Raw genomic sequence first — 12064 nt, 5'->3', positions numbered from 1 at the left:
CTTGCAAATTCCAAAGATAAAGAGAAGATCCTTAAAGCAGCAAGAGACAAGAAGTCCCTGACTTTCATGGGGAGGAATATTAGGGTAACAGCAGACCTCTCCACAGAGAGGTGGCAGGCCAGAAAGGGCTGGCAGGATATATTCAGGGTCCTAAATGAGAAGAACATGCAACCAAGAATACTTTATCCAGCAAGGCTCTCATTCAAAATGGAAGGAGAGATAAAGAGCTTCCAAGACAGGCAGGAACTGAAAGAATATGTGACCTCCAAACCAGCTCTGCAAGAAATTTTAAGGGGGACTCTTAAAATTCCCCTTTAAGAAGAAGTTCAGTGGAACAATCCACAAAAACAAGGACTGAATAGATATCATGATGACACTAAACTCATATCTGTCAATAGTAACTCTGAACGTGAACGGGCCTAATGACCCCATCAAAAGGCGTAGGGTTTCAGACTGGATAAAAAAGCAGGACCCATCTATTTGCTGTCTACAAGAGACTCATTTTAGACAGAAGGACACCTACAGCCTGAAAATAAAAGGTTGGAGAACCATTTACCATTCAAATGGTTCTCAAAATATACCCTAAAAACTATAGAACACTTCTGAAAGAAATTGAGGAAGACACAAAGAGATGGAAAAATATTCCATGCTCATGGATTGGCAGAATTAATATTGTGAAAATGTCAATGTTACCCAGGGCAATTTACACGTATAATGCAATCCCTATCAAAATACCATGGACTTTCTTCAGAGACTTAGAACAAATTACTTTAAGATTTGTGTGGAATCAGAAAAGACCCCGAACAGCCAGGGGAATTTTAAAAAAGAAAACCATATCTGGGGGCATCACAATGCCAGATTTCAGGTTGTACTACAAAGCTGTGGTCATCAAGACAGTGTGGTACTGGCACAAAAACAGACACATAGATCAATGGAACAGAATAGAGAACCCAGAAGTGGACCCTGAACTTTATGGTCAACTAATATTCAATAAAGGAGGAAAGACTATCCACTGGAAGAAAGACAGTCTCTTCAATAAATGGTGCTGGGAAAATTGGACATCCACATGCAGAAGAATGAAACTAGACCACTCTCTTCCACCATACACAAAGATAAACTCAAAATGGATGAAAGATCTAAATGTGAGACAAGATTCCATCAAAATCCTAGAGGAGAACTCAGGCAACACCCTTTTTGAACTTGGCCACAGTAACTTCTTCTTGCAAGATACATCCACGAAAGCAAAAGAAACAAAAGCAAAAATGAACTATTGGGACTTCATCAAGATAAGAAGCTTTTACACAGCAAAGGACACAATCAACAAAACTCAAAGACAACCTACAGAATGGGAGAAGATATTTGCAAATAACATATCAGATAAAGGGCTAGTTTCCAAAATCTATAAAGAACTTATTAAACTCAACACCAAAGAAACAAACAATCCAATCATGAAATGGGCAAAAGACATGAAGAGAAATCTCACAGAGGAAGACATAGACATGGCCAACATGCACATGAGAAAATGCTCTGCATCACTTGCCATCAGGGAAATACAGATCAAAACCACAATGAGATACCACCTCACACCAGTGAGAATGGGAAAATTAACAAGGCAGGAAACAACAAATGTTGGAGAGGATGTGAAGAAAAGGGAACCCTCTTACACTGTTGGTGGGAATGTGAACTGGTGCAGCCACTCTGGAAAACTGTGTGGAGGTTCCTCAAAGAATTAAAAATAGACCTGCCCTACGACCCAGCAATTGCACTGTTAGGGATTTACCCCAAAGATTCAGATGCAATGAAATGCCAGGACACCTGCACCCCGATGTTTCTAGCAGCCATGTCCACAATAGCCAAACTGTGGAGGGAGCCTCGGTGTCCATCGAAGGATGAATGGATAAAGATGTGGTTCATATATACAATGGAATATTACTCAGCCATTAGAAACGACAAATACCCACCATTTTCTTCAACGTGGATGGAACTGGAGGGTATTATGCTGAGTGAAGTAAGTCAATCGGAGAAGGACAAACAGTGTATGTTCTCATTCATTTGGGGAATATGAATAATAGTGAAAGGGAATATAAGGGAAGGGAGAAGAAAGGTGTGAGAAATATCAGAAAGGGAGACAGATCATAAAGACTTCTAATCTGGGAAATGAACTAGGGGTGGTGGAGGGGGAGGAGGGTGGGGGGTGGGGGTGAATGGGTGACGGACACTTGACGGAATGAGCACTGGGTGTTATTCTGTATGTTGGTAAATTGAACACCAATAAAAATTAATTAAAAAAAAAAAGAAGAAGAATAGGGATCCCTGGGTGGCGCAGCGGTTTGGCGCCTGCCTTTGGCCCAGGGCATGATCCTGGAGACCCGGATCGAATCCCACGTCGGGCTCCCGGTGCATGGAGCCTGCTTCTCCCTCTGCCTATGTCTCTGCCTCTCTCTCTCTCTCTCTCTCTCTCTCTCTCTCTCTGTGTCTGTGTGTGTGACTATCATAAGTAAATAAAAAATTTAAAAAATAAATAAATAAACCTTTAAAGAAGACACAATACTTATTCTACTGAAGCAGCTCCAAAAGATAGAAAGGAACTGAATACTTCCAAACTTGATTTATGAGGCCAGCATCACCTTAATTCCAAAACCAGGCAAAGATCCCACCATAAAGGAGAATTATAGACCAATATCCCTGATGAACACAGATGCAAAAATTCTCAACAAGATATTAGCCAATAGGATCCAACAGTACATTAAGAAGATTATTCACCATGACCAAGTGGGATTTATCTCCAGGATGCAAGGCTGGTAAAGCAATCAACATGATAGATCACATCAACAAGAGAAAAACAAGAACCATATGATCCTTTCAATAGATGCAAAGAAAGCATTTGACAAGATACAGCATCCATTCTTGATCAAAACTCTTCAGAGTGTAGAGGTAGAGGGAACATTCCTCAGCATCTGAAAAGCCATCTTACAAAAAGCCCACTGCAAATATTCTCAATGGGGAAACACTGTGAGCCTTTTCTCTAAGATCAGGAACAAGACAGGGATGTCCATTCTCACCACTGCTAAACTCCTAGCCTTAGCACTCAGATGACAAAAAGAAATAAAAGGCATTCAAATTAGTAAAGAAGAAGTCAAACTATCCCTCTTTGCAGATGACTTGATACTGTACATAGAAACCCCAAAAGACTCTACCCCAAGATTGCTAGAACTCATACAGCAATTTGGCAGTGTGGCAGGATACAAAATCAATGCCCCAATCAGTGGCATTTCTATACACTAACAATGAGACTGAAGAAAGAGAAATTAAGGAATCAATCCCATTTATAATTGCACCCATAAGCATAAGATACCTAGGAATAAACCTAACCAAAGTGGTAAAGGATCTATACCCTAAAAACTCCAGAACACTTCTGAAAGAAATTGAGGAAGACACAAAGAGATGGAAAAATATTCCACGCTCATGGATTGGAACAATTTATATTGTGAAAATGTCAATGCTACCAGGGACAATTTATGCATTTAATGCAATCTGTATCAAAATACCATGGGCTTTCTTCAGAGAGTTGGTGTAAATCATCTTAAATTGTGTGTGGAATCAGAAAAGACCCCTAATAGCCAGGGGAATATTGAAAAATAAAACCAGAGCCCGGGGCATCACAATGCCATATTTCAAGTTGTACTACAAAGCTATGATCATCAAGACAGTGTGGTACTGGCACAATAACAGACACATAGATCAATGGGACAGAATACAGAACCCAGAAATTGGCCCTCAACTCTATGGTCAACTAATATTCAACAGTCGGGTAAGACTATCCACTGGAAAATGGACTCTCTTCAATAAATGATGCTGGGAAAATTGGACAGCCATGTGCAGAAGAATGAAACTAGACCATTATCTTACACCATACACAAAGATAAACTCAAAATGAATGAAAGATCTAAATGTGAGACAAGAATCCACCAAAATCCTAGTGGAGAACCCTGGCAAGACACTTTCTGAACTTGGCCACAGCTACTTCTTGCAAGATACATCTATGAAGGCAAGGGAAACAAAAGCAAAAATGAATTATTGGGACTTCATCAAGATAAAAAGCTTCTGCACATCAAAAGAAACAGTCAACAAAACTAAAAGACAACCTACAGAATGGAAGAAGATATTTGTAAATGACCTATCAGATAAAGGGCTAGTATCCAAGATCTATAAAGAACTTATTAAACTCAACAGCAAAGAAACAAACTATCCAATCATGAAATGGACAAAAGACATGAAAATAAATCTGACAGAGGAAGACATACACATGGCCAAAAAGCACATGAGAAAATGCTCTGCATCACTTGCCATCAGGGAAATACAAATCAAAACCACAATGAGATACCACCTCACACCAGTGAGAAGGGTGAAAATTAACAAGGCAGGAAACAACAAATGTTGGAGAGGATGTGGAGAAAGGGGAACCCTCCTGCACTGTTGGTGGGAATGGGAGCTGCTGCAGCCACTCTGGAAAACTGTGTGGAGGTTTCTCAAAGTGTTAAAAATAGACCTGCCCTAGGACACAGCAATTGCACTGCTGGGGATTTACCCCAAATATACAGATGCAGTGAAAAACCGAGACACCTGCACCCCAATGTTTATAGCAGCAATGTCCACAATAGCCTAACCGTGGAAGGAGCCTCGGTGTCCATTGAAAGATGAATGGATAAAGAAGATGTGGTCTATGTATACAATGGAATATTACTCAGCCATTAGAAACGACAAATACCCACCATTTGTTTCACCGTGGATAGATGTGGAGGGTATTATCCTGAGTGAAGTAAGTCAATCAGAGAAGGATAAACATATGGTTTCATTCATTCAGGGAATATAAAAATTAGTGAAAGGAATTAAAGGGGAAAGGAGTGAAAATGAGTGGGAAAAATCAGAGACAGTGTCATAACATGAGAGACTCCTAACTCTGGGAATCGAACAAGGGGTAGTGGAAGGGGGGGTGGCAGGGGGTTGGGATAACTGGGTGACAGGCACTGAGGGGGCACTTGATGGGATGAGCATTGGGTGTTATACTATATGCTGGCAAATTAAACTCCAATAAAAATTATACAAAAAAAAATAAAGTGTGTATTTGTACCTATTACGTATCAGATATGTGAAATATACTCTGGAAAACAGACTGATTCTTCAAGCCCAGCCCACCCAACCCTTCAGATACTTGCATTTTAAAGAAGAGAAAATATTTGCACAAATAAATGTTCTGAAATGTGAAAAGTTTTTTATACTATGAATAAAGCAAGATATCTGATGATATGTAGAGCCTATACTTTGATGAATTCTGTAAGGTATTTTAGTTCTATGTAAGAATGATGTCCCTTTATCAGGTTAGTTGTAAATGTTAAGGAAGCAAATATATTTCAAATTCTTGGCATAGTGTTAAAGTACAAAGTAAGAACTCAGTAAATTGCAATTATTGTTTAATTTATTATAATGCTTGCTTTTATTTTTTAAATTAAATTTCATTTTTTGTAGGTTGGACTTTTAAATTTTTAAACTGATAAGAACAGATACTACACTTGATCTTAGCCAAAAGGCCGAGAAGCGATGGACTTTTAAATTTTTAAAATTTTTAGTGTGTACTTAACATACAGTGTTATATTAGTTTCAGGTGTACAATATAGTGATTCAACAATTCTATAGATTCTTCACTGTTCATCACAAGTGAACTCTTAATCCCCTTGACCTGTTATATCCCTACTCCCCACCTCAGTTTATTCTCTATAATTAAGAGACTCATTTTTGGTTTGTTGGACTTTTTTCCTTTTGTTTTGTTTCTTAAATTGCATGTATGACTGAAATTGTATGGTATTTTTATTTCTCTTGATGACTTATTTCACTTAGCATAATGGTCTCTAGATTCATCCATGTTGTTGCAAATGGGAAGATATTATTCTTTTTTATGCCTAAGTAATATTACATTGTGTATATATACACCACATCTTCTTTATCCACTCATCTATCTATGGATACTTGGGCTGCTTCTATTATTTGGCTATGGTAAATAATGCTGCAATAAACACAGGGATGCATATATCTTTACAAATTAATGTTTTCATATTCTTTATATAAATATCTAATAGTGGATCATATGGTAATTCTATTTTTAGTCCCCCCCCCCCTTGGAGAAACTCCTAGTGTCTTCTATAATGGCTGTACCAATTTGCATTACCACCCATAGTGCACTAAGTTTCCTTTTTCTCCATACCCATTTCAATTCTTGTTCTTTATTATCTTCTCAATTATACCCATTCTGAACAAGGCATGAGGTGATATCTCATTATGGTGTTGATTCACATTTTCTTGATGATGAGTGATGTTGAGCATCTTTTCATGTGTCTGTTGGCCATCAGTGTATCATCTTTGAGGAAATGTCTGTTTCTGTCTTCTGACCATTTTTAATTGGAGTAATTGTCATTTCGTTTTGGTTTTTTTTGGTGTTGAGTTGTATAAGCTCTTTGTTCATTTTGGATATTAACCCTTTATCAGATTTGTCATTTACAAATATCTTCTCCAATTCAGTAGGTTGTCTTTTAGTTTTGTTGATGGTTTCTTTTGCTGTGTAACAACTTTTTATTCTGATGTAATGTTGATATTTATTTTTACTTTTGTTTCCCTAGCCTCAAGAGATATATCTAGAAAAATGTTATGTCCAATGCTAAAGAAATTACTGGTTGTATTCTTTTCTAGGATTTTTGTGGTTTCAGGTCTCACATTTAGGTCCTTAATCTACTTTGAGCTTATTTTTGTGTAAAGTAGAAAAAAGTGGTCCAGTTTAATTGTTTTGCATGTAGCTGTTCAATTTTCTCAACACCATTTGTTGAAGAGGGTATCTTTTTTTTCCCCATTGCATATTCTTGCCATCTCTGTGAAAGATTAATTGACCATATAATCATGGGTTTATTTCTGGGCTCTCTATTGATCTTTGTATGTTTTATTTATCTATGTATCCAATACCATACTGTTTTGATTACTACAACTTTGTAGTTTACCTTGAAATCTAAGATTGTGATACCTTCAGTTTTGTTCTTCTTCATGATTGCTTTAGCTATTCAGGGTTCTCTGTGGTTCCATACAAATTTTAAGTTTATTTGTTCTAGTTCTATGAAAATGCTGTTAGCATTTTGATGAAGATTGCATTAAATCTGTACATTGCTTTGGATGGTATGGACATTTTAACAATATTTGTTCATCCAATTCATGAACATGGAATAGCTTTCCATTTGTAGGTATTGTCTTCATTTCTTTCATCTTATAAACTATTTTATAGTTTTCAGAATACAGTCTTTCACCACCTTGGTTAAGTTTATTAGATATTTTATTATTTTTGGTGCAATTGTAAATGGGAGATTTTTCTTAATTTCTCTTTCTGCTACATTATTGGTGTATGGAAATGCAATGGATTTTTGTGTTTTTATTTTGTATCCTATGCTCTTACTGAGTTCATTGATCAGTTCTATTAGGTTTTGGTGAAGTCTTTAGGGTTTTCTATATGGTGTATCATGTCATAGGCAAATATTGAATTTTTAATTTTTTTCTTTACCAACTTGGATGCCTTTTATTTCTATTTCATGTCTGAATCTTGTGGCTAGGATTTCCAGTATTATGTTGAATAAAATAGGTGAGGGTGGACATTCTTGTCTTGTTCCTGCTCTCAGTGGAAAAGTGCTCAGTTTTTCACCATTCAATTTGAGGTTAACTGTGGTTTTTCATATATAACCTTTATTATGTTGAGGTATACTCCCTCTAAACATACTATGTTGAAGGTTTTTATTATAAATGAATATTGTACTTTGTTGAATGCTTTTTCTGCATCTATTGAAATGATCATATGGTTTTTATATTTATTTGTTTGTTTGTTTGTTTTATGGTTTTAGAGAGAGTGCATAAGCAGCAGGAAGGCAGGGAGAAAGATAAGCAGAATCTGTGCTGAATGCAGAACCAGAGTCAGGGCTTGATCTTACAACCTTGAGGTCATGACCCTGAGCCGAAATCAAGATCAAATGCTTAATTGACTGAGACACCCAGGCATCCATATCCTTTTTTTTTTTTTTTTGCTGATATGATGTATACATTGATTGATTTGCAAATATTGAATCACCTTTGTATCCCAGGAACAAATCCTATTTGATTGTAGTGAATGATTTTTTAAATATATTGTTGGATTCAGTTTGATAATATTTTATTGAGGATATTTGCATCTATGTTCATCAGAAATATTGGCCTATAGGTCTTTTTTATTGTAATGTCTTTATCTGGTTTTGGTATCAGGGTAATGCCTCATAGAATGCCTCAGAATGAATTTCAATGTTTTCCTTCCTTTTCTGTTTTTTTGGAGTAGTTTGAAGAAAATAGATGTTAACTCTTCTTCAAATGTTTGGTAGAATTCACCCCTCTGGTCTTGGACTTTTGTTTGTTTGGGAGCTTTTGATTACTGATTCAATTTCATTGCTAGTAATCAATCTGTTCAGATTCTCTGCTTCTTCCAGATTCAGTTTTGGAAGATTATATGTTTCTGATAGTTTGTTGGCATATAATTGTTCATAATATTACCTTATAATCCTTTGTATTTCTGTGGTGTTGGTTGTTATTTCTCCATTTTCATTTCTGATTTTGTTTATTTGTGTCATCTCCCTCTCTTTTGAGGAGTCTGGCTAAAAGTTTATATTTTGTCGATCTTTTCAAATAACAAGCTTCTAGTTTCTTTGATCTGTTCTATTCTTTTTTGTCTGTTTGTTTGTTAGTTTCTATTTCATTTCTACTTTAATCTTTATTATTTCCTTCTTTCTACTGGTCTTGGTTTGATCATCTTTTTCTAGCTCCTTTAGGTATAAAGTTGTTTGTTTATTTTTTTAAAAAATTGATACTTATCCAATAGAATTATCATGAACAGCTAAGAGTTAATAACTTTAAAGTGTGTAGAGAAATACCTGGTGCTTAATCATTGCTTTTTAAGTGTTAGTGATTTTTATCAATTTATTTTTATACTCTTTCCCCTCAGATTTCTCATCACAATTGTAAATACTCAAAATAAGATTTTTGTTACCCATGTAATATGCCTATTTACTAGAAGTAATCAAACATACTCTTATGGTTTCATGAGACTAGTGCTTTACCTGTCAACTTATCTTTTTTGTCTATTTGATGGTCTTTCCCCTTTCCTTATAGGTTTTCTTAAATTTCCTTTCTATCCTATACAAAGAAGACCCAAAAAAAAACAAAGAAAAAAAAAAACTTCATGTAAAATTTAGCACCTTTAATCTTCTTTATTTTTTTTTTAAATTTTTTTTTTAATGTATTTATGATAGTCACACAGAATGAGAGAGAGAGGCAGAGACACAGGCAGAGGGAGAAGCAGGCTCCATGCACTGGGAGCCCGACGTGGGATTCGATCCTGGAGACCCAGGATCGTGCCCTGGGCCAAAGGCAGGCGCTAAACCGCTGCGCCACCCAGGGATCCCTAATCTTCTTTATTTAATGTTCATTATATTTAGAAAATATGTATTAAGTCCTTTGAAGACTTTGGAATACTGGAAATTTGTTCTCAAAGCTATCAATATGGGAAACTGTTATGTGGGTTCTCATAAAGCACTTTATAAGCAAGTGTTTAAAAACAAATTGAAATAAGGAGTGCTGTTGGTATTTACACATTTTGGAATTCATTAACTAGAATACTAAATATGCCACGCTGATAAAGGTCATCTACAGTCAGAGTGTATTGGCATGTACACACTGATATCCTTTGACACAAGTATAATAATACTAAAATAGAAAAATAATAATTATTATTTTGAGTGACCATTATATGCTAGAAAGCAATTCTAAGAACTTGATATATATTATAGTATTTGATTCTTTCAAATGAATTGTATTATGAAATGTATCATGTGTTTCAGTAACAACATATTACTATTATTGTTATTATTAACTTCCGTAGGAATAAACTATTTAGGGACTTTAGCTAAGAGGCATCGCCACACTGGAGAAAGATCTCCTTCAGTGTAGAGGTTGCACATAGCTTAATCTGGCTAATTCAATCAACATTTCACTAAAACACTTTAATTTGTGAGGCTTTCTGTGCTAGGAATTAAATGGGGATGCAGTATAATTTTCATGGCTCTTTCTCTTGAGGAGTTCATAGGATAGTCAATGTTACACAATGATTAAGATAACATTGTCAAAGACTGGTTTGCTAAATGGGAGTGTCAAGTTATTTAACCCCTCAAAGCCCCATAAACTGTAAAATCAGGACATATAATTCAATACAAGGGGTTATATTGAGAATTTAATGACATTGTATAAATCTCAAAGGAAAGTTCCTGACATGTAAAATGCTAGGTCTTTTTTTTTTTTTAAGATTTGTTTATTTATTTATGATAGACATAGAGAGAGGGGGGCAGAGGAGGAGGCAGAAGCAGGCTCTATGCTGGGAGCCAGACGGGACTCAATCCGGGGACTCCAGGATCACGCCCTGGACCAAAGGCAGGTGCTAAACTGCTGAGCCACCCAGGGATCCCAAATCCTAGGTCTTTAAGAAAGAGTAAGAATTGGAGCACCCAGGTGGCTCAGTTGGTTAAGTGTCTGCCTTTAGATCAAGTCATGAGCCTAGAGTCATGGGATCAAGTCCCATGTCAGACTCCCTGCTCAGCGGGCAGTCTGCCTCTCCCACAATCCCTCACCTCACTCTTGTGGTTTCTCTCACTCTCTCTCTCTCAAACAAATAAATAAAATCTTAAAAAAAAAAATTAGTAAGAATGAACTAGGCAATGGAAGGTGAGAAAAAAGGAAGACATTCCAGGAGATTAAACAAGTGTTGAATTGTGGAAGTATGTATATTCATGGAAAATGGAAATGTGTCTTGCATGGCTGTAAGGCAAGGTTGTGTGCAGAAGATGGCCCAGAAGAGGTTGCTGGGGCTAGAATTTGAAGGCTCTGGATGCTATGTTAATGCATTAGTGATGACAAAATATCAAATCCTCAGGGCAGTCAAATGACTTGCCGATGTTTATATCTTAGGAAAAGAGTCATGCAGAAATTGTAATGGGGGAAAAAAGGTATAATGACAACCATATACTGGAGGAAGGGAGACTGGTGGTCAGGAAAGTTGAGAAGAAGGCTGAACTCTTAGGAATTGTAGGATTGAGGAAAGTGCCCAGATGTGAAAGTTTTTTAGGACATAGCAGCCAGAGGATCTGCTAATTTTTTTTTTTTTTTTTTTTTTTTTTTTTGAGAAGAGGGGTTAGAGTGGGAAGAGTCAGGGAAGATTCTGTGTTCTTAAATGTATATTTACTGATTAACTAGTGACATCACTGATAGGAGAGGCAGGAGACAGTAAAACAATAAAAGACAATAAAGAAGGGTATTTGAGGTAAGAAATAGTGTGGTCTCAAGTATTTCAAATTTGGGTGCCTAGAGAACATACATATATATACTATAATGTTTAGTGAAAATAGAGATGGAGACATAGATCTGTAAGTTTTGAGCATGTATGTAATATTTGAGACTATGGGAGAAAGTGAATAAACCCAGCAAGAATATAGAGTGGAAGAAAAGAGTCAAAAATAGAACATTAGTCAATATCAGCATTTAGGGGACAGAGAAAAACAATCCATATTGAAAAGGTTCTGAGAGCCAGGAAGGAGAGAAACCAATGGAGAGGAGAATTTGAACAAAGAAAAAGTGGTCAATAATCACAAACAACACAAAAGTTATCACATAAGATGAACAAAGAAAATAGAATATTGAATTATTCTACATTTAGGTGCCAAACATGTATCCTGATTAAGGAGGACAATGTTTATGAAATTTTTCACTATAATGGAATTAGCAGCCTTCAGAGTTCATAATTTATGAGCAAACTCTTGCATTATTCTCATTCTCATACATTTCATTTCCAAATGAAAAACTGCCTTCCAAATGAAAGTATGAATAAATATACAAGTGTTTTGATGCTCAAGGCAATGCTACATTCTAGAATTATGCACAATACTTCTGAATTCTGGTCATTTACTAA

General features: G+C 36.1%; 1 pseudogene; it reads right to left on the bottom strand.

Moving 5' to 3' along the window:
* Positions 1–5483: 5483 nt before the first annotated feature.
* Positions 5484–5600, bottom strand: LOC129502673 (U2 spliceosomal RNA; annotated as a pseudogene).
* Between the last annotated feature and the right edge of the window lie 6464 nt (positions 5601–12064).

Source organism: Nyctereutes procyonoides, unplaced genomic scaffold (genome assembly GCF_905146905.1).
Source record: "Nyctereutes procyonoides isolate TBG_1078 unplaced genomic scaffold, NYPRO_anot_genome, whole genome shotgun sequence".
Taxonomy (NCBI): Eukaryota; Metazoa; Chordata; class Mammalia; order Carnivora; family Canidae; genus Nyctereutes; species Nyctereutes procyonoides.
The sequence above is the reverse complement of the archived record's forward strand: the minus strand, read 5'-3'. Positions and strand labels throughout refer to the sequence as shown.